The sequence below is a fragment of the Ambystoma mexicanum genome, unplaced genomic scaffold (genome assembly GCF_040938575.1).
Source record: "Ambystoma mexicanum isolate Mex_15411 unplaced genomic scaffold, UKY_AmexF1_1 Mex_scaf173, whole genome shotgun sequence".
Lineage (NCBI taxonomy): Eukaryota > Metazoa > Chordata > Amphibia > Caudata > Ambystomatidae > Ambystoma > Ambystoma mexicanum.
Window position 1 is genome coordinate 24498 of NW_027182406.1, and position 18109 is coordinate 42606.

The following is an 18109-nucleotide window of genomic DNA, read 5'->3' on the forward strand; positions in this document are numbered from 1 at the left end:
TCAATCTGGGCTTCTGGGGTCTTCTGGGAATTATTTGCATAATAGGTTTCCCGCCTTAAGTTGAAACTGCCGTTCCATCTTCTGCTAAAAGAGGGCAGCAGAGTGCTTTCTTTGCGCAGAAAACAGACAAGCAATGCAATCATCTTATCTACCGTTTCCATTTTTCTTTTCCCATGCCTTTTAAAATATCAAGAGACACGTCTACAAAAGTGCCATGCATTGGCCGGGAATCGAACCCGGGCCTCCCGCTTGGGAAGCGAGAATTCTACCACTGAACTACCAATGCCTGACAAGCAGCATTACTGCGGTAGAGCACTTGATTTAACACACCTGCCAGTTCCATGCGAATGGTCACTCGTAAACTCTTGACTTCTGCTGAAAGCCTCATTGAAGGCCTTTGCAGACGTGTGAGACTGGCACCTACTCGGGCTGGGCCTCTATGAGCTGTTTGCATAATCTGAGATTGCCCTGCTTCCAGTCAAGGCGCAGCGGCCCCTTCTACTAAAAGGGATCAGCAGAGTGATCGCTAGTAGCAGAAATAAGGCAAGCAAGGCAATCAAGGCTTGTTTTTTTGTTCGGTCTCTTCCTTTTCACGATGCTTCAAAGTCAACGAAAGGTACATGTGCAAAACGCTCATGCATTGGCCGGGAATCGAACCCGGGCCTCCCGCGTGGCAGGCGAGAATTCTACCACTGAACCACCAATGCCTTACATGCTGCACACTGGCGCTACAGTGCTCTGGACCATTGCAGCCCAGAGCAGCTGATTTAACAGAGCACTGCAGTGACATGAGGATGGCGCCAGCTCCGGTGGGTGAATGGGAGCTGCGCTGCCCTGGCAGTCCTTCTCACTCCCTTGGCCACGAACGGCCACGAACGGCCAGGTTCTATAGACAGGAAAAGTGGACAGAGGCAAGCACACTGGTAGATGAGGGTGGCCTTTGTATGGGTCGCTACTCTGAGTGCAGTTCCCTGAGCACCGTGCCTCAGGAAAGCCAGACTTCTACTGCAGGACTCAGGGGATATCTTTGCAGCCACACGAGGCTGACACCCTTTCAATCTGGGCTTCTGGGGTCTTCTGGGAATTATTTGCATAATAGAAGGTTTCCCGCCTTAAGTTGAAACTGCAGTTCCATCTTCTGCTAAAAGAGGGCAGCAGATTGCTTTCTTTGCGCAGAAAACAGACAAGCAATGCAATCATCTTATCTACCGTTTCCATTTTTCTTTTCCCATGCCTTTTAAAATATCAAGAGACACGTCTACAAAAGTGCCATGCATTGGCCGGGAATCGAACCCAGGCCTCCCGCTTGGGAAGCGAGAATTCTACCACTGAACTACCAATGCTTGACAAGCAGCATTACTGCGGTAGAGCGCTTGATTTAACACACCTGCCAGTTCCATGCGAATGGTCACTCGTAAACTCTTGACTTCTGCTGAAAGCCTCATTGAAGGCCTTTGCAGACGTGTGAGACTGGCACCTACTCGGGCTGGGCCTCTATGAGCGTTTTGCATAATCTGAGATTGCCCTGCTTCCAGTCAAGGCGCAGCGGCCCCTTCTACTAAAAGGGATCAGCAGAGTGATCGCTAGTAGCAGAAATAAGGCAAGCAAGGCAATCAAGGCTTGTTTTTTTGTTCGGTCTCTTCCTTTTCACGATGCTTCAAAGTCAACGAAAGGTACATGTGCAAAACGCTCATGCATTGGCCGGGAATCGAACCCGGGCCTCCCGCGTGGCAGGCGAGAATTCTACCACTGAACCACCAATGCCTTACATGCTGCACACTGGCGCTACAGTGCTCTGGACCATTGCAGCCCAGAGCAGCTGATTTAACAGAGCACTGCAGTGACATGAGGATGGCGCCAGCTCCGGTGGGTGAATGGGAGCTGCGCTGCCCTGGCAGTCCTTCTCACTCACTTGGCCACGAACGGCCACGAACGGCCAGGTTCTATAGACAGGAAAAGTGGACAGAGGCAAGCACACTGGTAGATGAGGGTGGCCTTTGTATGGGTCGCTACTCTGAGTGCAGTTCCCTGAGCACCGTGCCTCAGGAAAGCCAGACTTCTACCGCAGGACTCAGGGGATATCTTTGCACCCACACGAGGCTGACACCCTTTCAATCTGGGCTTCTGGGGTCTTCTGGGAATTATTTGCATAATAGGTTTCCCGCCTTAAGTTGAAACTGCCGTTCCATCTTCTGCTAAAAGAGGGCAGCAGAGTGCTTTCTTTGCGCAGAAAACAGACAAGCAATGCAATCATCTTATCTACCGTTTCCATTTTTCTTTTCCCATGCCTTTTAAAATATCAAGAGACACGTCTACAAAAGTGCCATGCATTGGCCGGGAATCGAACCCGGGCCTCCCGCTTGGGAAGCGAGAATTCTACCACTGAACTACCAATGCCTGACAAGCAGCATTACTGCGGTAGAGCACTTGATTTAACACACCTGCCAGTTCCATGCGAATGGTCACTCGTAAACTCTTGACTTCTGCTGAAAGCCTCATTGAAGGCCTTTGCAGACGTGTGAGACTGGCACCTACTCGGGCTGGGCCTCTATGAGCTGTTTGCATAATCTGAGATTGCCCTGCTTCCAGTCAAGGCGCAGCGGCCCCTTCTACTAAAAGGGATCAGCAGAGTGATCGCTAGTAGCAGAAATAAGGCAAGCAAGGCAATCAAGGCTTGTTTTTTTGTTCGGTCTCTTCCTTTTCACGATGCTTCAAAGTCAACGAAAGGTACATGTGCAAAACGCTCATGCATTGGCCGGGAATCGAACCCGGGCCTCCCGCGTGGCAGGCGAGAATTCTACCACTGAACCACCAATGCCTTACATGCTGCACACTGGCGCTACAGTGCTCTGGACCATTGCAGCCCAGAGCAGCTGATTTAACAGAGCACTGCAGTGACATGAGGATGGCGCCAGCTCCGGTGGGTGAATGGGAGCTGCGCTGCCCTGGCAGTCCTTCTCACTCACTTGGCCACGAACGGCCACGAACGGCCAGGTTCTATAGACAGGAAAAGTGGACAGAGGCAAGCACACTGGTAGATGAGGGTGGCCTTTGTATGGGTCGCTACTCTGAGTGCAGTTCCCTGAGCACCGTGCCTCAGGAAAGCCAGACTTCTACCGCAGGACTCAGGGGATATCTTTGCAGCCACACGAGGCTGACACCCTTTCAATCTGGGCTTCTGGGGTCTTCTGGGAATTATTTGCATAATAGAAGGTTTCCCGCCTTAAGTTGAAACTGCAGTTCCATCTTCTGCTAAAAGAGGGCAGCAGATTGCTTTCTTTGCGCAGAAAACAGACAAGCAATGCAATCATCTTATCTACCGTTTCCATTTTTCTTTTCCCATGCCTTTTAAAATATCAAGAGACACTTCTACAAAAGTGCCATGCATTGGCCGGGAATCGAACCCGGGCCTCCCGCTTGGGAAGCGAGAATTCTACCACTGAACTACCAATGCTTGACAAGCAGCATTACTGCGGTAGAGCGCTTGATTTAACACACCTGCCAGTTCCATGCGAATGGTCACTCGTAAACTCTTGACTTCTGCTGAAAGCCTCATTGAAGGCCTTTGCAGACGTGTGAGACTGGCACCTACTCGGGCTGGGCCTCTATGAGCGTTTTGCATAATCTGAGATTGCCCTGCTTCCAGTCAAGGCGCAGCGGCCCCTTCTACTAAAAGGGATCAGCAGAGTGATCGCTAGTAGCAGAAATAAGGCAAGCAAGGCAATCAAGGCTTGTTTTTTTGTTCGGTCTCTTCCTTTTCACGATGCTTCAAAGTCAACGAAAGGTACATGTGCAAAACGCTCATGCATTGGCCGGGAATCGAACCCGGGCCTCCCGCGTGGCAGGCGAGAATTCTACCACTGAACCACCAATGCCTTACATGCTGCACACTGGCGCTACAGTGCTCTGGACCATTGCAGCCCAGAGCAGCTGATTTAACAGAGCACTGCAGTGGCATGAGGATGGCGCCAGCTCCGGTGGGTGAATGGGAGCTGCGCTGCCCTGGCAGTCCTTCTCACTCACTTGGCCACGAACGGCCACGAACGGCCAGGTTCTATAGACAGGAAAAGTGGACAGAGGCAAGCACACTGGTAGATGAGGGTGGCCTTTGTATGGGTCGCTACTCTGAGTGCAGTTCCCTGAGCACCGTGCCTCAGGAAAGCCAGACTTCTACCGCAGGACTCAGGGGATATCTTTGCAGCCACACGAGGCTGACACCCTTTCAATCTGGGCTTCTGGGGTCTTCTGGGAATTATTTGCATAATAGGTTTCCCGCCTTAAGTTGAAACTGCCGTTCCATCTTCTGCTAAAAGAGGGCAGCAGAGTGCTTTCTTTGCGCAGAAAACAGACAAGCAATGCAATCATCTTATCTACCGTTTCCATTTTTCTTTTCCCATGCCTTTTAAAATATCAAGAGACACGTCTACAAAAGTGCCATGCATTGGCCGGGAATCGAACCCGGGCCTCCCGCTTGGGAAGCGAGAATTCTACCACTGAACTACCAATGCCTGACAAGCAGCATTACTGCGGTAGAGCACTTGATTTAACACACCTGCCAGTTCCATGCGAATGGTCACTCGTAAACTCTTGACTTCTGCTGAAAGCCTCATTGAAGGCCTTTGCAGACGTGTGAGACTGGCACCTACTCGGGCTGGGCCTCTATGAGCTGTTTGCATAATCTGAGATTGCCCTGCTTCCAGTCAAGGCGCAGCGGCCCCTTCTACTAAAAGGGATCAGCAGAGTGATCGCTAGTAGCAGAAATAAGGCAAGCAAGGCAATCAAGGCTTGTTTTTTTGTTCGGTCTCTTCCTTTTCACGATGCTTCAAAGTCAACGAAAGGTACATGTGCAAAACGCTCATGCATTGACCGGGAATCGAACCCGGGCCTCCCGCGTGGCAGGCGAGAATTCTACCACTGAACCACCAATGCCTTACATGCTGCACACTGGCGCTACAGTGCTCTGGACCATTGCAGCCCAGAGCAGCTGATTTAACAGAGCACTGCAGTGACATGAGGATGGCGCCAGCTCCGGTGGGTGAATGGGAGCTGCGCTGCCCTGGCAGTCCTTCTCACTCCCTTGGCCACGAACGGCCACGAACGGCCAGGTTCTATAGACAGGAAAAGTGGACAGAGGCAAGCACACTGGTAGATGAGGGTGGCCTTTGTATGGGTCGCTACTCTGAGTGCAGTTCCCTGAGCACCGTGCCTCAGGAAAGCCAGACTTCTACCGCAGGACTCAGGGGATATCTTTGCAGCCACACGAGGCTGACACCCTTTCAATCTGGGCTTCTGGGGTCTTCTGGGAATTATTTGCATAATAGGTTTCCCGCCTTAAGTTGAAACTGCCGTTCCATCTTCTGCTAAAAGAGGGCAGCAGAGTGCTTTCTTTGCGCAGAAAACAGACAAGCAATGCAATCATCTTATCTACCGTTTCCATTTTTCTTTTCCCATGCCTTTTAAAATATCAAGAGACACGTCTACAAAAGTGCCATGCATTGGCCGGGAATCGAACCCGGGCCTCCCGCTTGGGAAGCGAGAATTCTACCACTGAACTACCAATGCTTGACAAGCAGCATTACTGCGGTAGAGCGCTTGATTTAACACACCTGCCAGTTCCATGCGAATGGTCACTCGTAAACTCTTGACTTCTGCTGAAAGCCTCATTGAAGGCCTTTGCAGACGTGTGAGACTGGCACCTACTCGGGCTGGGCCTCTATGAGCGTTTTGCATAATCTGAGATTGCCCTGCTTCCAGTCAAGGCGCAGCGGCCCCTTCTACTAAAAGGGATCAGCAGAGTGATCGCTAGTAGCAGAAATAAGGCAAGCAAGGCAATCAAGGCTTGTTTTTTTGTTCGGTCTCTTCCTTTTCACGATGCTTCAAAGTCAACGAAAGGTACATGTGCAAAACGCTCATGCATTGGCCGGGAATCGAACCCGGGCCTCCCGCGTGGCAGGCGAGAATTCTACCACTGAACCACCAATGCCTTACATGCTGCACACTGGCGCTACAGTGCTCTGGACCATTGCAGCCCAGAGCAGCTGATTTAACAGAGCACTGCAGTGGCATGAGGATGGCGCCAGCTCCGGTGGGTGAATGGGAGCTGCGCTGCCCTGGCAGTCCTTCTCACTCACTTGGCCACGAACGGCCACGAACGGCCAGGTTCTATAGACAGGAAAAGTGGACAGAGGCAAGCACACTGGTAGATGAGGGTGGCCTTTGTATGGGTCGCTACTCTGAGTGCAGTTCCCTGAGCACCGTGCCTCAGGAAAGCCAGACTTCTACCGCAGGACTCAGGGGATATCTTTGCAGCCACACGAGGCTGACACCCTTTCAATCTGGGCTTCTGGGGTCTTCTGGGAATTATTTGCATAATAGGTTTCCCGCCTTAAGTTGAAACTGCCGTTCCATCTTCTGCTAAAAGAGGGCAGCAGAGTGCTTTCTTTGCGCAGAAAACAGACAAGCAATGCAATCATCTTATCTACCGTTTCCATTTTTCTTTTCCCATGCCTTTTAAAATATCAAGAGACACGTCTACAAAAGTGCCATGCATTGGCCGGGAATCGAACCCGGGCCTCCCGCTTGGGAAGCGAGAATTCTACCACTGAACTACCAATGCCTGACAAGCAGCATTACTGCGGTAGAGCACTTGATTTAACACACCTGCCAGTTCCATGCGAATGGTCACTCGTAAACTCTTGACTTCTGCTGAAAGCCTCATTGAAGGCCTTTGCAGACGTGTGAGACTGGCACCTACTCGGGCTGGGCCTCTATGAGCTGTTTGCATAATCTGAGATTGCCCTGCTTCCAGTCAAGGCGCAGCGGCCCCTTCTACTAAAAGGGATCAGCAGAGTGATCGCTAGTAGCAGAAATAAGGCAAGCAAGGCAATCAAGGCTTGTTTTTTTGTTCGGTCTCTTCCTTTTCACGATGCTTCAAAGTCAACGAAAGGTACATGTGCAAAACGCTCATGCATTGGCCGGGAATCGAACCCGGGCCTCCCGCGTGGCAGGCGAGAATTCTACCACTGAACCACCAATGCCTTACATGCTGCACACTGGCGCTACAGTGCTCTGGACCATTGCAGCCCAGAGCAGCTGATTTAACAGAGCACTGCAGTGACATGAGGATGGCGCCAGCTCCGGTGGGTGAATGGGAGCTGCGCTGCCCTGGCAGTCCTTCTCACTCCCTTGGCCACGAACGGCCACGAACGGCCAGGTTCTATAGACAGGAAAAGTGGACAGAGGCAAGCACACTGGTAGATGAGGGTGGCCTTTGTATGGGTCGCTACTCTGAGTGCAGTTCCCTGAGCACCGTGCCTCAGGAAAGCCAGACTTCTACTGCAGGACTCAGGGGATATCTTTGCAGCCACACGAGGCTGACACCCTTTCAATCTGGGCTTCTGGGGTCTTCTGGGAATTATTTGCATAATAGAAGGTTTCCCGCCTTAAGTTGAAACTGCAGTTCCATCTTCTGCTAAAAGAGGGCAGCAGATTGCTTTCTTTGCGCAGAAAACAGACAAGCAATGCAATCATCTTATCTACCGTTTCCATTTTTCTTTTCCCATGCCTTTTAAAATATCAAGAGACACGTCTACAAAAGTGCCATGCATTGGCCGGGAATCGAACCCAGGCCTCCCGCTTGGGAAGCGAGAATTCTACCACTGAACTACCAATGCTTGACAAGCAGCATTACTGCGGTAGAGCGCTTGATTTAACACACCTGCCAGTTCCATGCGAATGGTCACTCGTAAACTCTTGACTTCTGCTGAAAGCCTCATTGAAGGCCTTTGCAGACGTGTGAGACTGGCACCTACTCGGGCTGGGCCTCTATGAGCGTTTTGCATAATCTGAGATTGCCCTGCTTCCAGTCAAGGCGCAGCGGCCCCTTCTACTAAAAGGGATCAGCAGAGTGATCGCTAGTAGCAGAAATAAGGCAAGCAAGGCAATCAAGGCTTGTTTTTTTGTTCGGTCTCTTCCTTTTCACGATGCTTCAAAGTCAACGAAAGGTACATGTGCAAAACGCTCATGCATTGGCCGGGAATCGAACCCGGGCCTCCCGCGTGGCAGGCGAGAATTCTACCACTGAACCACCAATGCCTTACATGCTGCACACTGGCGCTACAGTGCTCTGGACCATTGCAGCCCAGAGCAGCTGATTTAACAGAGCACTGCAGTGACATGAGGATGGCGCCAGCTCCGGTGGGTGAATGGGAGCTGCGCTGCCCTGGCAGTCCTTCTCACTCACTTGGCCACGAACGGCCACGAACGGCCAGGTTCTATAGACAGGAAAAGTGGACAGAGGCAAGCACACTGGTAGATGAGGGTGGCCTTTGTATGGGTCGCTACTCTGAGTGCAGTTCCCTGAGCACCGTGCCTCAGGAAAGCCAGACTTCTACCGCAGGACTCAGGGGATATCTTTGCACCCACACGAGGCTGACACCCTTTCAATCTGGGCTTCTGGGGTCTTCTGGGAATTATTTGCATAATAGGTTTCCCGCCTTAAGTTGAAACTGCCGTTCCATCTTCTGCTAAAAGAGGGCAGCAGAGTGCTTTCTTTGCGCAGAAAACAGACAAGCAATGCAATCATCTTATCTACCGTTTCCATTTTTCTTTTCCCATGCCTTTTAAAATATCAAGAGACACGTCTACAAAAGTGCCATGCATTGGCCGGGAATCGAACCCGGGCCTCCCGCTTGGGAAGCGAGAATTCTACCACTGAACTACCAATGCCTGACAAGCAGCATTACTGCGGTAGAGCACTTGATTTAACACACCTGCCAGTTCCATGCGAATGGTCACTCGTAAACTCTTGACTTCTGCTGAAAGCCTCATTGAAGGCCTTTGCAGACGTGTGAGACTGGCACCTACTCGGGCTGGGCCTCTATGAGCTGTTTGCATAATCTGAGATTGCCCTGCTTCCAGTCAAGGCGCAGCGGCCCCTTCTACTAAAAGGGATCAGCAGAGTGATCGCTAGTAGCAGAAATAAGGCAAGCAAGGCAATCAAGGCTTGTTTTTTTGTTCGGTCTCTTCCTTTTCACGATGCTTCAAAGTCAACGAAAGGTACATGTGCAAAACGCTCATGCATTGGCCGGGAATCGAACCCGGGCCTCCCGCGTGGCAGGCGAGAATTCTACCACTGAACCACCAATGCCTTACATGCTGCACACTGGCGCTACAGTGCTCTGGACCATTGCAGCCCAGAGCAGCTGATTTAACAGAGCACTGCAGTGACATGAGGATGGCGCCAGCTCCGGTGGGTGAATGGGAGCTGCGCTGCCCTGGCAGTCCTTCTCACTCACTTGGCCACGAACGGCCACGAACGGCCAGGTTCTATAGACAGGAAATGTGGACAGAGGCAAGCACACTGGTAGATGAGGGTGGCCTTTGTATGGGTCGCTACTCTGAGTGCAGTTCCCTGAGCACCGTGCCTCAGGAAAGCCAGACTTCTACCGCAGGACTCAGGGGATATCTTTGCAGCCACACGAGGCTGACACCCTTTCAATCTGGGCTTCTGGGGTCTTCTGGGAATTATTTGCATAATAGAAGGTTTCCCGCCTTAAGTTGAAACTGCAGTTCCATCTTCTGCTAAAAGAGGGCAGCAGATTGCTTTCTTTGCGCAGAAAACAGACAAGCAATGCAATCATCTTATCTACCGTTTCCATTTTTCTTTTCCCATGCCTTTTAAAATATCAAGAGACACGTCTACAAAAGTGCCATGCATTGGCCGGGAATCGAACCCGGGCCTCCCGCTTGGGAAGCGAGAATTCTACCACTGAACTACCAATGCTTGACAAGCAGCATTACTGCGGTAGAGCGCTTGATTTAACACACCTGCCAGTTCCATGCGAATGGTCACTCGTAAACTCTTGACTTCTGCTGAAAGCCTCATTGAAGGCCTTTGCAGACGTGTGAGACTGGCACCTACTCGGGCTGGGCCTCTATGAGCGTTTTGCATAATCTGAGATTGCCCTGCTTCCAGTCAAGGCGCAGCGGCCCCTTCTACTAAAAGGGATCAGCAGAGTGATCGCTAGTAGCAGAAATAAGGCAAGCAAGGCAATCAAGGCTTGTTTTTTTGTTCGGTCTCTTCCTTTTCACGATGCTTCAAAGTCAACGAAAGGTACATGTGCAAAACGCTCATGCATTGGCCGGGAATCGAACCCGGGCCTCCCGCGTGGCAGGCGAGAATTCTACCACTGAACCACCAATGCCTTACATGCTGCACACTGGCGCTACAGTGCTCTGGACCATTGCAGCCCAGAGCAGCTGATTTAACAGAGCACTGCAGTGGCATGAGGATGGCGCCAGCTCCGGTGGGTGAATGGGAGCTGCGCTGCCCTGGCAGTCCTTCTCACTCACTTGGCCACGAACGGCCACGAACGGCCAGGTTCTATAGACAGGAAAAGTGGACAGAGGCAAGCACACTGGTAGATGAGGGTGGCCTTTGTATGGGTCGCTACTCTGAGTGCAGTTCCCTGAGCACCGTGCCTCAGGAAAGCCAGACTTCTACCGCAGGACTCAGGGGATATCTTTGCAGCCACACGAGGCTGACACCCTTTCAATCTGGGCTTCTGGGGTCTTCTGGGAATTATTTGCATAATAGGTTTCCCGCCTTAAGTTGAAACTGCCGTTCCATCTTCTGCTAAAAGAGGGCAGCAGAGTGCTTTCTTTGCGCAGAAAACAGACAAGCAATGCAATCATCTTATCTACCGTTTCCATTTTTCTTTTCCCATGCCTTTTAAAATATCAAGAGACACGTCTACAAAAGTGCCATGCATTGGCCGGGAATCGAACCCGGGCCTCCCGCTTGGGAAGCGAAAATTCTACCACTGAACTACCAATGCCTGACAAGCAGCATTACTGCGGTAGAGCACTTGATTTAACACACCTGCCAGTTCCATGCGAATGGTCACTCGTAAACTCTTGACTTCTGCTGAAAGCCTCATTGAAGGCCTTTGCAGACGTGTGAGACTGGCACCTACTCGGGCTGGGCCTCTATGAGCTGTTTGCATAATCTGAGATTGCCCTGCTTCCAGTCAAGGCGCAGCGGCCCCTTCTACTAAAAGGGATCAGCAGAGTGATCGCTAGTAGCAGAAATAAGGCAAGCAAGGCAATCAAGGCTTGTTTTTTTGTTCGGTCTCTTCCTTTTCACGATGCTTCAAAGTCAACGAAAGGTACATGTGCAAAACGCTCATGCATTGACCGGGAATCGAACCCGGGCCTCCCGCGTGGCAGGCGAGAATTCTACCACTGAACCACCAATGCCTTACATGCTGCACACTGGCGCTACAGTGCTCTGGACCATTGCAGCCCAGAGCAGCTGATTTAACAGAGCACTGCAGTGACATGAGGATGGCGCCAGCTCCGGTGGGTGAATGGGAGCTGCGCTGCCCTGGCAGTCCTTCTCACTCCCTTGGCCACGAACGGCCACGAACGGCCAGGTTCTATAGACAGGAAAAGTGGACAGAGGCAAGCACACTGGTAGATGAGGGTGGCCTTTGTATGGGTCGCTACTCTGAGTGCAGTTCCCTGAGCACCGTGCCTCAGGAAAGCCAGACTTCTACCGCAGGACTCAGGGGATATCTTTGCAGCCACACGAGGCTGACACCCTTTCAATCTGGGCTTCTGGGGTCTTCTGGGAATTATTTGCATAATAGGTTTCCCGCCTTAAGTTGAAACTGCCGTTCCATCTTCTGCTAAAAGAGGGCAGCAGAGTGCTTTCTTTGCGCAGAAAACAGACAAGCAATGCAATCATCTTATCTACCGTTTCCATTTTTCTTTTCCCATGCCTTTTAAAATATCAAGAGACACGTCTACAAAAGTGCCATGCATTGGCCGGGAATCGAACCCGGGCCTCCCGCTTGGGAAGCGAGAATTCTACCACTGAACTACCAATGCCTGACAAGCAGCATTACTGCGGTAGAGCACTTGATTTAACACACCTGCCAGTTCCATGCGAATGGTCACTCGTAAACTCTTGACTTCTGCTGAAAGCCTCATTGAAGGCCTTTGCAGACGTGTGAGACTGGCACCTACTCGGGCTGGGCCTCTATGAGCTGTTTGCATAATCTGAGATTGCCCTGCTTCCAGTCAAGGCACAGCGGCCCCTTCTACTAAAAGGGATCAGCAGAGTGTTCGCTAGTAGCAGAAATAAGGCAAGCAAGGCAATCAAGGCTTGTTTTTTTGTTCGGTCTCTTCCTTTTCACGATGCTTCAAAGTCAACGAAAGGTACATGTGCAAAACGCTCATGCATTGGCCGGGAATCGAACCCGGGCCTCCCGCGTGGCAGGCGAGAATTCTACCACTGAACCACCAATGCCTTACATGCTGCACACTGGCGCTACAGTGCTCTGGACCATTGCAGCCCAGAGCAGCTGATTTAACAGAGCACTGCAGTGACATGAGGATGGCGCCAGCTCCGGTGGGTGAATGGGAGCTGCGCTGCCCTGGCAGTCCTTCTCACTCACTTGGCCACGAACGGCCACGAACGGCCAGGTTCTATAGACAGGAAAAGTGGACAGAGGCAAGCACACTGGTAGATGAGGGTGGCCTTTGTATGGGTCGCTACTCTGAGTGCAGTTCCCTGAGCACCGTGCCTCAGGAAAGCCAGACTTCTACCGCAGGACTCAGGGGATATCTTTGCAGCCACACGAGGCTGACACCCTTTCAATCTGGGCTTCTGGGGTCTTCTGGGAATTATTTGCATAATAGAAGGTTTCCCGCCTTAAGTTGAAACTGCAGTTCCATCTTCTGCTAAAAGAGGGCAGCAGATTGCTTTCTTTGCGCAGAAAACAGACAAGCAATGCAATCATCTTATCTACCGTTTCCATTTTTCTTTTCCCATGCCTTTTAAAATATCAAGAGACACGTCTACAAAAGTGCCATGCATTGGCCGGGAATCGAACCCGGGCCTCCCGCTTGGGAAGCGAGAATTCTACCACTGAACTACCAATGCTTGACAAGCAGCATTACTGCGGTAGAGCGCTTGATTTAACACACCTGCCAGTTCCATGCGAATGGTCACTCGTAAACTCTTGACTTCTGCTGAAAGCCTCATTGAAGGCCTTTGCAGACGTGTGAGACTGGCACCTACTCGGGCTGGGCCTCTATGAGCGTTTTGCATAATCTGAGATTGCCCTGCTTCCAGTCAAGGCGCAGCGGCCCCTTCTACTAAAAGGGATCAGCAGAGTGATCGCTAGTAGCAGAAATAAGGCAAGCAAGGCAATCAAGGCTTGTTTTTTTGTTCGGTCTCTTCCTTTTCACGATGCTTCAAAGTCAACGAAAGGTACATGTGCAAAACGCTCATGCATTGGCCGGGAATCGAACCCGGGCCTCCCGCGTGGCAGGCGAGAATTCTACCACTGAACCACCAATGCCTTACATGCTGCACACTGGCGCTACAGTGCTCTGGACCATTGCAGCCCAGAGCAGCTGATTTAACAGAGCACTGCAGTGGCATGAGGATGGCGCCAGCTCCGGTGGGTGAATGGGAGCTGCGCTGCCCTGGCAGTCCTTCTCACTCACTTGGCCACGAACGGCCACGAACGGCCAGGTTCTATAGACAGGAAAAGTGGACAGAGGCAAGCACACTGGTAGATGAGGGTGGCCTTTGTATGGGTCGCTACTCTGAGTGCAGTTCCCTGAGCACCGTGCCTCAGGAAAGCCAGACTTCTACCGCAGGACTCAGGGGATATCTTTGCAGCCACACGAGGCTGACACCCTTTCAATCTGGGCTTCTGGGGTCTTCTGGGAATTATTTGCATAATAGAAGGTTTCCCGCCTTAAGTTGAAACTGCAGTTCCATCTTCTGCTAAAAGAGGGCAGCAGATTGCTTTCTTTGCGCAGAAAACAGACAAGCAATGCAATCATCTTATCTACCGTTTCCATTTTTCTTTTCCCATGCCTTTTAAAATATCAAGAGACACGTCTACAAAAGTGCCATGCATTGGCCGGGAATCGAACCCAGGCCTCCCGCTTGGGAAGCGAGAATTCTACCACTGAACTACCAATGCTTGACAAGCAGCATTACTGCGGTAGAGCGCTTGATTTAACACACCTGCCAGTTCCATGCGAATGGTCACTCGTAAACTCTTGACTTCTGCTGAAAGCCTCATTGAAGGCCTTTGCAGACGTGTGAGACTGGCACCTACTCGGGCTGGGCCTCTATGAGCGTTTTGCATAATCTGAGATTGCCCTGCTTCCAGTCAAGGCGCAGCGGCCCCTTCTACTAAAAGGGATCAGCAGAGTGATCGCTAGTAGCAGAAATAAGGCAAGCAAGGCAATCAAGGCTTGTTTTTTTGTTCGGTCTCTTCCTTTTCACGATGCTTCAAAGTCAACGAAAGGTACATGTGCAAAACGCTCATGCATTGGCCGGGAATCGAACCCGGGCCTCCCGCGTGGCAGGCGAGAATTCTACCACTGAACCACCAATGCCTTACATGCTGCACACTGGCGCTACAGTGCTCTGGACCATTGCAGCCCAGAGCAGCTGATTTAACAGAGCACTGCAGTGGCATGAGGATGGCGCCAGCTCCGGTGGGTGAATGGGAGCTGCGCTGCCCTGGCAGTCCTTCTCACTCACTTGGCCACGAACGGCCACGAACGGCCAGGTTCTATAGACAGGAAAAGTGGACAGAGGCAAGCACACTGGTAGATGAGGGTGGCCTTTGTATGGGTCGCTACTCTGAGTGCAGTTCCCTGAGCACCGTGCCTCAGGAAAGCCAGACTTCTACCGCAGGACTCAGGGGATATCTTTGCAGCCACACGAGGCTGACACCCTTTCAATCTGGGCTTCTGGGGTCTTCTGGGAATTATTTGCATAATAGGTTTCCCGCCTTAAGTTGAAACTGCCGTTCCATCTTCTGCTAAAAGAGGGCAGCAGAGTGCTTTCTTTGCGCAGAAAACAGACAAGCAATGCAATCATCTTATCTACCGTTTCCATTTTTCTTTTCCCATGCCTTTTAAAATATCAAGAGACACGTCTACAAAAGTGCCATGCATTGGCCGGGAATCGAACCCGGGCCTCCCGCTTGGGAAGCGAGAATTCTACCACTGAACTACCAATGCCTGACAAGCAGCATTACTGCGGTAGAGCACTTGATTTAACACACCTGCCAGTTCCATGCGAATGGTCACTCGTAAACTCTTGACTTCTGCTGAAAGCCTCATTGAAGGCCTTTGCAGACGTGTGAGACTGGCACCTACTCGGGCTGGGCCTCTATGAGCTGTTTGCATAATCTGAGATTGCCCTGCTTCCAGTCAAGGCGCAGCGGCCCCTTCTACTAAAAGGGATCAGCAGAGTGATCGCTAGTAGCAGAAATAAGGCAAGCAAGGCAATCAAGGCTTGTTTTTTTGTTCGGTCTCTTCCTTTTCACGATGCTTCAAAGTCAACGAAAGGTACATGTGCAAAACGCTCATGCATTGGCCGGGAATCGAACCCGGGCCTCCCGCGTGGCAGGCGAGAATTCTACCACTGAACCACCAATGCCTTACATGCTGCACACTGGCGCTACAGTGCTCTGGACCATTGCAGCCCAGAGCAGCTGATTTAACAGAGCACTGCAGTGACATGAGGATGGCGCCAGCTCCGGTGGGTGAATGGGAGCTGCGCTGCCCTGGCAGTCCTTCTCACTCCCTTGGCCACGAACGGCCACGAACGGCCAGGTTCTATAGACAGGAAAAGTGGACAGAGGCAAGCACACTGGTAGATGAGGGTGGCCTTTGTATGGGTCGCTACTCTGAGTGCAGTTCCCTGAGCACCGTGCCTCAGGAAAGCCAGACTTCTACTGCAGGACTCAGGGGATATCTTTGCAGCCACACGAGGCTGACACCCTTTCAATCTGGGCTTCTGGGGTCTTCTGGGAATTATTTGCATAATAGAAGGTTTCCCGCCTTAAGTTGAAACTGCAGTTCCATCTTCTGCTAAAAGAGGGCAGCAGATTGCTTTCTTTGCGCAGAAAACAGACAAGCAATGCAATCATCTTATCTACCGTTTCCATTTTTCTTTTCCCATGCCTTTTAAAATATCAAGAGACACGTCTACAAAAGTGCCATGCATTGGCCGGGAATCGAACCCAGGCCTCCCGCTTGGGAAGCGAGAATTCTACCACTGAACTACCAATGCTTGACAAGCAGCATTACTGCGGTAGAGCGCTTGATTTAACACACCTGCCAGTTCCATGCGAATGGTCACTCGTAAACTCTTGACTTCTGCTGAAAGCCTCATTGAAGGCCTTTGCAGACGTGTGAGACTGGCACCTACTCGGGCTGGGCCTCTATGAGCGTTTTGCATAATCTGAGATTGCCCTGCTTCCAGTCAAGGCGCAGCGGCCCCTTCTACTAAAAGGGATCAGCAGAGTGATCGCTAGTAGCAGAAATAAGGCAAGCAAGGCAATCAAGGCTTGTTTTTTTGTTCGGTCTCTTCCTTTTCACGATGCTTCAAAGTCAACGAAAGGTACATGTGCAAAACGCTCATGCATTGGCCGGGAATCGAACCCGGGCCTCCCGCGTGGCAGGCGAGAATTCTACCACTGAACCACCAATGCCTTACATGCTGCACACTGGCGCTACAGTGCTCTGGACCATTGCAGCCCAGAGCAGCTGATTTAACAGAGCACTGCAGTGACATGAGGATGGCGCCAGCTCCGGTGGGTGAATGGGAGCTGCGCTGCCCTGGCAGTCCTTCTCACTCACTTGGCCACGAACGGCCACGAACGGCCAGGTTCTATAGACAGGAAAAGTGGACAGAGGCAAGCACACTGGTAGATGAGGGTGGCCTTTGTATGGGTCGCTACTCTGAGTGCAGTTCCCTGAGCACCGTGCCTCAGGAAAGCCAGACTTCTACCGCAGGACTCAGGGGATATCTTTGCACCCACACGAGGCTGACACCCTTTCAATCTGGGCTTCTGGGGTCTTCTGGGAATTATTTGCATAATAGGTTTCCCGCCTTAAGTTGAAACTGCCGTTCCATCTTCTGCTAAAAGAGGGCAGCAGAGTGCTTTCTTTGCGCAGAAAACAGACAAGCAATGCAATCATCTTATCTACCGTTTCCATTTTTCTTTTCCCATGCCTTTTAAAATATCAAGAGACACGTCTACAAAAGTGCCATGCATTGGCCGGGAATCGAACCCGGGCCTCCCGCTTGGGAAGCGAGAATTCTACCACTGAACTACCAATGCCTGACAAGCAGCATTACTGCGGTAGAGCACTTGATTTAACACACCTGCCAGTTCCATGCGAATGGTCACTCGTAAACTCTTGACTTCTGCTGAAAGCCTCATTGAAGGCCTTTGCAGACGTGTGAGACTGGCACCTACTCGGGCTGGGCCTCTATGAGCTGTTTGCATAATCTGAGATTGCCCTGCTTCCAGTCAAGGCGCAGCGGCCCCTTCTACTAAAAGGGATCAGCAGAGTGATCGCTAGTAGCAGAAATAAGGCAAGCAAGGCAATCAAGGCTTGTTTTTTTGTTCGGTCTCTTCCTTTTCACGATGCTTCAAAGTCAACGAAAGGTACATGTGCAAAACGCTCATGCATTGGCCGGGAATCGAACCCGGGCCTCCCGCGTGGCAGGCGAGAATTCTACCACTGAACCACCAATGCCTTACATGCTGCACACTGGCGCTACAGTGCTCTGGACCATTGCAGCCCAGAGCAGCTGATTTAACAGAGCACTGCAGTGACATGAGGATGGCGCCAGCTCCGGTGGGTGAATGGGAGCTGCGCTGCCCTGGCAGTCCTTCTCACTCACTTGGCCACGAACGGCCACGAACGGCCAGGTTCTATAGACAGGAAAAGTGGACAGAGGCAAGCACACTGGTAGATGAGGGTGGCCTTTGTATGGGTCGCTACTCTGAGTGCAGTTCCCTGAGCACCGTGCCTCAGGAAAGCCAGACTTCTACCGCAGGACTCAGGGGATATCTTTGCAGCCACACGAGGCTGACACCCTTTCAATCTGGGCTTCTGGGGTCTTCTGGGAATTATTTGCATAATAGAAGGTTTCCCGCCTTAAGTTGAAACTGCAGTTCCATCTTCTGCTAAAAGAGGGCAGCAGATTGCTTTCTTTGCGCAGAAAACAGACAAGCAATGCAATCATCTTATCTACCGTTTCCATTTTTCT

At 51.4% G+C, this 18109-nt stretch overlaps 32 non-coding genes across 32 annotated transcripts; all 32 read right to left on the bottom strand.

Annotated features, from left to right (window-relative positions):
* Nucleotides 1-215: 215 nt before the first annotated feature.
* On the bottom strand, nt 216-286 carry TRNAG-CCC (transfer RNA glycine (anticodon CCC)). The gene has a single exon. It is a non-coding gene; the product is annotated as a tRNA-Gly (tRNA).
* Nucleotides 287-636: 350 nt separating this feature from the next.
* TRNAG-GCC (transfer RNA glycine (anticodon GCC)) lies at nt 637-707 on the bottom strand. Its single transcript has one exon. It is a non-coding gene; the product is annotated as a tRNA-Gly (tRNA).
* A 565-nt stretch (nt 708-1272) lies between these two features.
* Nucleotides 1273-1343, bottom strand: TRNAG-CCC (transfer RNA glycine (anticodon CCC)). Its single transcript has one exon. It is a non-coding gene; the product is annotated as a tRNA-Gly (tRNA).
* Nucleotides 1344-1693: 350 nt separating this feature from the next.
* On the bottom strand, nt 1694-1764 carry TRNAG-GCC (transfer RNA glycine (anticodon GCC)). Its single transcript has one exon. It is a non-coding gene; the product is annotated as a tRNA-Gly (tRNA).
* Nucleotides 1765-2326: 562 nt separating this feature from the next.
* TRNAG-CCC (transfer RNA glycine (anticodon CCC)) lies at nt 2327-2397 on the bottom strand. Its single transcript has one exon. It is a non-coding gene; the product is annotated as a tRNA-Gly (tRNA).
* A 350-nt stretch (nt 2398-2747) lies between these two features.
* Nucleotides 2748-2818, bottom strand: TRNAG-GCC (transfer RNA glycine (anticodon GCC)). Its single transcript has one exon. It is a non-coding gene; the product is annotated as a tRNA-Gly (tRNA).
* A 565-nt stretch (nt 2819-3383) lies between these two features.
* On the bottom strand, nt 3384-3454 carry TRNAG-CCC (transfer RNA glycine (anticodon CCC)). Its single transcript has one exon. It is a non-coding gene; the product is annotated as a tRNA-Gly (tRNA).
* A 350-nt stretch (nt 3455-3804) lies between these two features.
* Nucleotides 3805-3875, bottom strand: TRNAG-GCC (transfer RNA glycine (anticodon GCC)). Its single transcript has one exon. It is a non-coding gene; the product is annotated as a tRNA-Gly (tRNA).
* A 562-nt stretch (nt 3876-4437) lies between these two features.
* TRNAG-CCC (transfer RNA glycine (anticodon CCC)) lies at nt 4438-4508 on the bottom strand. The gene has a single exon. It is a non-coding gene; the product is annotated as a tRNA-Gly (tRNA).
* A 983-nt stretch (nt 4509-5491) lies between these two features.
* Nucleotides 5492-5562, bottom strand: TRNAG-CCC (transfer RNA glycine (anticodon CCC)). The gene has a single exon. It is a non-coding gene; the product is annotated as a tRNA-Gly (tRNA).
* Nucleotides 5563-5912: 350 nt separating this feature from the next.
* On the bottom strand, nt 5913-5983 carry TRNAG-GCC (transfer RNA glycine (anticodon GCC)). The gene has a single exon. It is a non-coding gene; the product is annotated as a tRNA-Gly (tRNA).
* Nucleotides 5984-6545: 562 nt separating this feature from the next.
* TRNAG-CCC (transfer RNA glycine (anticodon CCC)) lies at nt 6546-6616 on the bottom strand. The gene has a single exon. It is a non-coding gene; the product is annotated as a tRNA-Gly (tRNA).
* Nucleotides 6617-6966: 350 nt separating this feature from the next.
* Nucleotides 6967-7037, bottom strand: TRNAG-GCC (transfer RNA glycine (anticodon GCC)). The gene has a single exon. It is a non-coding gene; the product is annotated as a tRNA-Gly (tRNA).
* Nucleotides 7038-7602: 565 nt separating this feature from the next.
* On the bottom strand, nt 7603-7673 carry TRNAG-CCC (transfer RNA glycine (anticodon CCC)). Its single transcript has one exon. It is a non-coding gene; the product is annotated as a tRNA-Gly (tRNA).
* A 350-nt stretch (nt 7674-8023) lies between these two features.
* On the bottom strand, nt 8024-8094 carry TRNAG-GCC (transfer RNA glycine (anticodon GCC)). Its single transcript has one exon. It is a non-coding gene; the product is annotated as a tRNA-Gly (tRNA).
* Nucleotides 8095-8656: 562 nt separating this feature from the next.
* TRNAG-CCC (transfer RNA glycine (anticodon CCC)) lies at nt 8657-8727 on the bottom strand. The gene has a single exon. It is a non-coding gene; the product is annotated as a tRNA-Gly (tRNA).
* Nucleotides 8728-9077: 350 nt separating this feature from the next.
* Nucleotides 9078-9148, bottom strand: TRNAG-GCC (transfer RNA glycine (anticodon GCC)). Its single transcript has one exon. It is a non-coding gene; the product is annotated as a tRNA-Gly (tRNA).
* A 565-nt stretch (nt 9149-9713) lies between these two features.
* TRNAG-CCC (transfer RNA glycine (anticodon CCC)) lies at nt 9714-9784 on the bottom strand. Its single transcript has one exon. It is a non-coding gene; the product is annotated as a tRNA-Gly (tRNA).
* Nucleotides 9785-10134: 350 nt separating this feature from the next.
* On the bottom strand, nt 10135-10205 carry TRNAG-GCC (transfer RNA glycine (anticodon GCC)). The gene has a single exon. It is a non-coding gene; the product is annotated as a tRNA-Gly (tRNA).
* A 562-nt stretch (nt 10206-10767) lies between these two features.
* On the bottom strand, nt 10768-10838 carry TRNAG-CCC (transfer RNA glycine (anticodon CCC)). Its single transcript has one exon. It is a non-coding gene; the product is annotated as a tRNA-Gly (tRNA).
* A 983-nt stretch (nt 10839-11821) lies between these two features.
* Nucleotides 11822-11892, bottom strand: TRNAG-CCC (transfer RNA glycine (anticodon CCC)). The gene has a single exon. It is a non-coding gene; the product is annotated as a tRNA-Gly (tRNA).
* A 350-nt stretch (nt 11893-12242) lies between these two features.
* TRNAG-GCC (transfer RNA glycine (anticodon GCC)) lies at nt 12243-12313 on the bottom strand. Its single transcript has one exon. It is a non-coding gene; the product is annotated as a tRNA-Gly (tRNA).
* Nucleotides 12314-12878: 565 nt separating this feature from the next.
* On the bottom strand, nt 12879-12949 carry TRNAG-CCC (transfer RNA glycine (anticodon CCC)). The gene has a single exon. It is a non-coding gene; the product is annotated as a tRNA-Gly (tRNA).
* Nucleotides 12950-13299: 350 nt separating this feature from the next.
* TRNAG-GCC (transfer RNA glycine (anticodon GCC)) lies at nt 13300-13370 on the bottom strand. Its single transcript has one exon. It is a non-coding gene; the product is annotated as a tRNA-Gly (tRNA).
* Nucleotides 13371-13935: 565 nt separating this feature from the next.
* Nucleotides 13936-14006, bottom strand: TRNAG-CCC (transfer RNA glycine (anticodon CCC)). Its single transcript has one exon. It is a non-coding gene; the product is annotated as a tRNA-Gly (tRNA).
* Nucleotides 14007-14356: 350 nt separating this feature from the next.
* On the bottom strand, nt 14357-14427 carry TRNAG-GCC (transfer RNA glycine (anticodon GCC)). The gene has a single exon. It is a non-coding gene; the product is annotated as a tRNA-Gly (tRNA).
* Nucleotides 14428-14989: 562 nt separating this feature from the next.
* On the bottom strand, nt 14990-15060 carry TRNAG-CCC (transfer RNA glycine (anticodon CCC)). The gene has a single exon. It is a non-coding gene; the product is annotated as a tRNA-Gly (tRNA).
* Nucleotides 15061-15410: 350 nt separating this feature from the next.
* TRNAG-GCC (transfer RNA glycine (anticodon GCC)) lies at nt 15411-15481 on the bottom strand. The gene has a single exon. It is a non-coding gene; the product is annotated as a tRNA-Gly (tRNA).
* A 565-nt stretch (nt 15482-16046) lies between these two features.
* TRNAG-CCC (transfer RNA glycine (anticodon CCC)) lies at nt 16047-16117 on the bottom strand. The gene has a single exon. It is a non-coding gene; the product is annotated as a tRNA-Gly (tRNA).
* Nucleotides 16118-16467: 350 nt separating this feature from the next.
* Nucleotides 16468-16538, bottom strand: TRNAG-GCC (transfer RNA glycine (anticodon GCC)). Its single transcript has one exon. It is a non-coding gene; the product is annotated as a tRNA-Gly (tRNA).
* Nucleotides 16539-17100: 562 nt separating this feature from the next.
* Nucleotides 17101-17171, bottom strand: TRNAG-CCC (transfer RNA glycine (anticodon CCC)). The gene has a single exon. It is a non-coding gene; the product is annotated as a tRNA-Gly (tRNA).
* A 350-nt stretch (nt 17172-17521) lies between these two features.
* On the bottom strand, nt 17522-17592 carry TRNAG-GCC (transfer RNA glycine (anticodon GCC)). Its single transcript has one exon. It is a non-coding gene; the product is annotated as a tRNA-Gly (tRNA).
* Between the last annotated feature and the right edge of the window lie 517 nt (nt 17593-18109).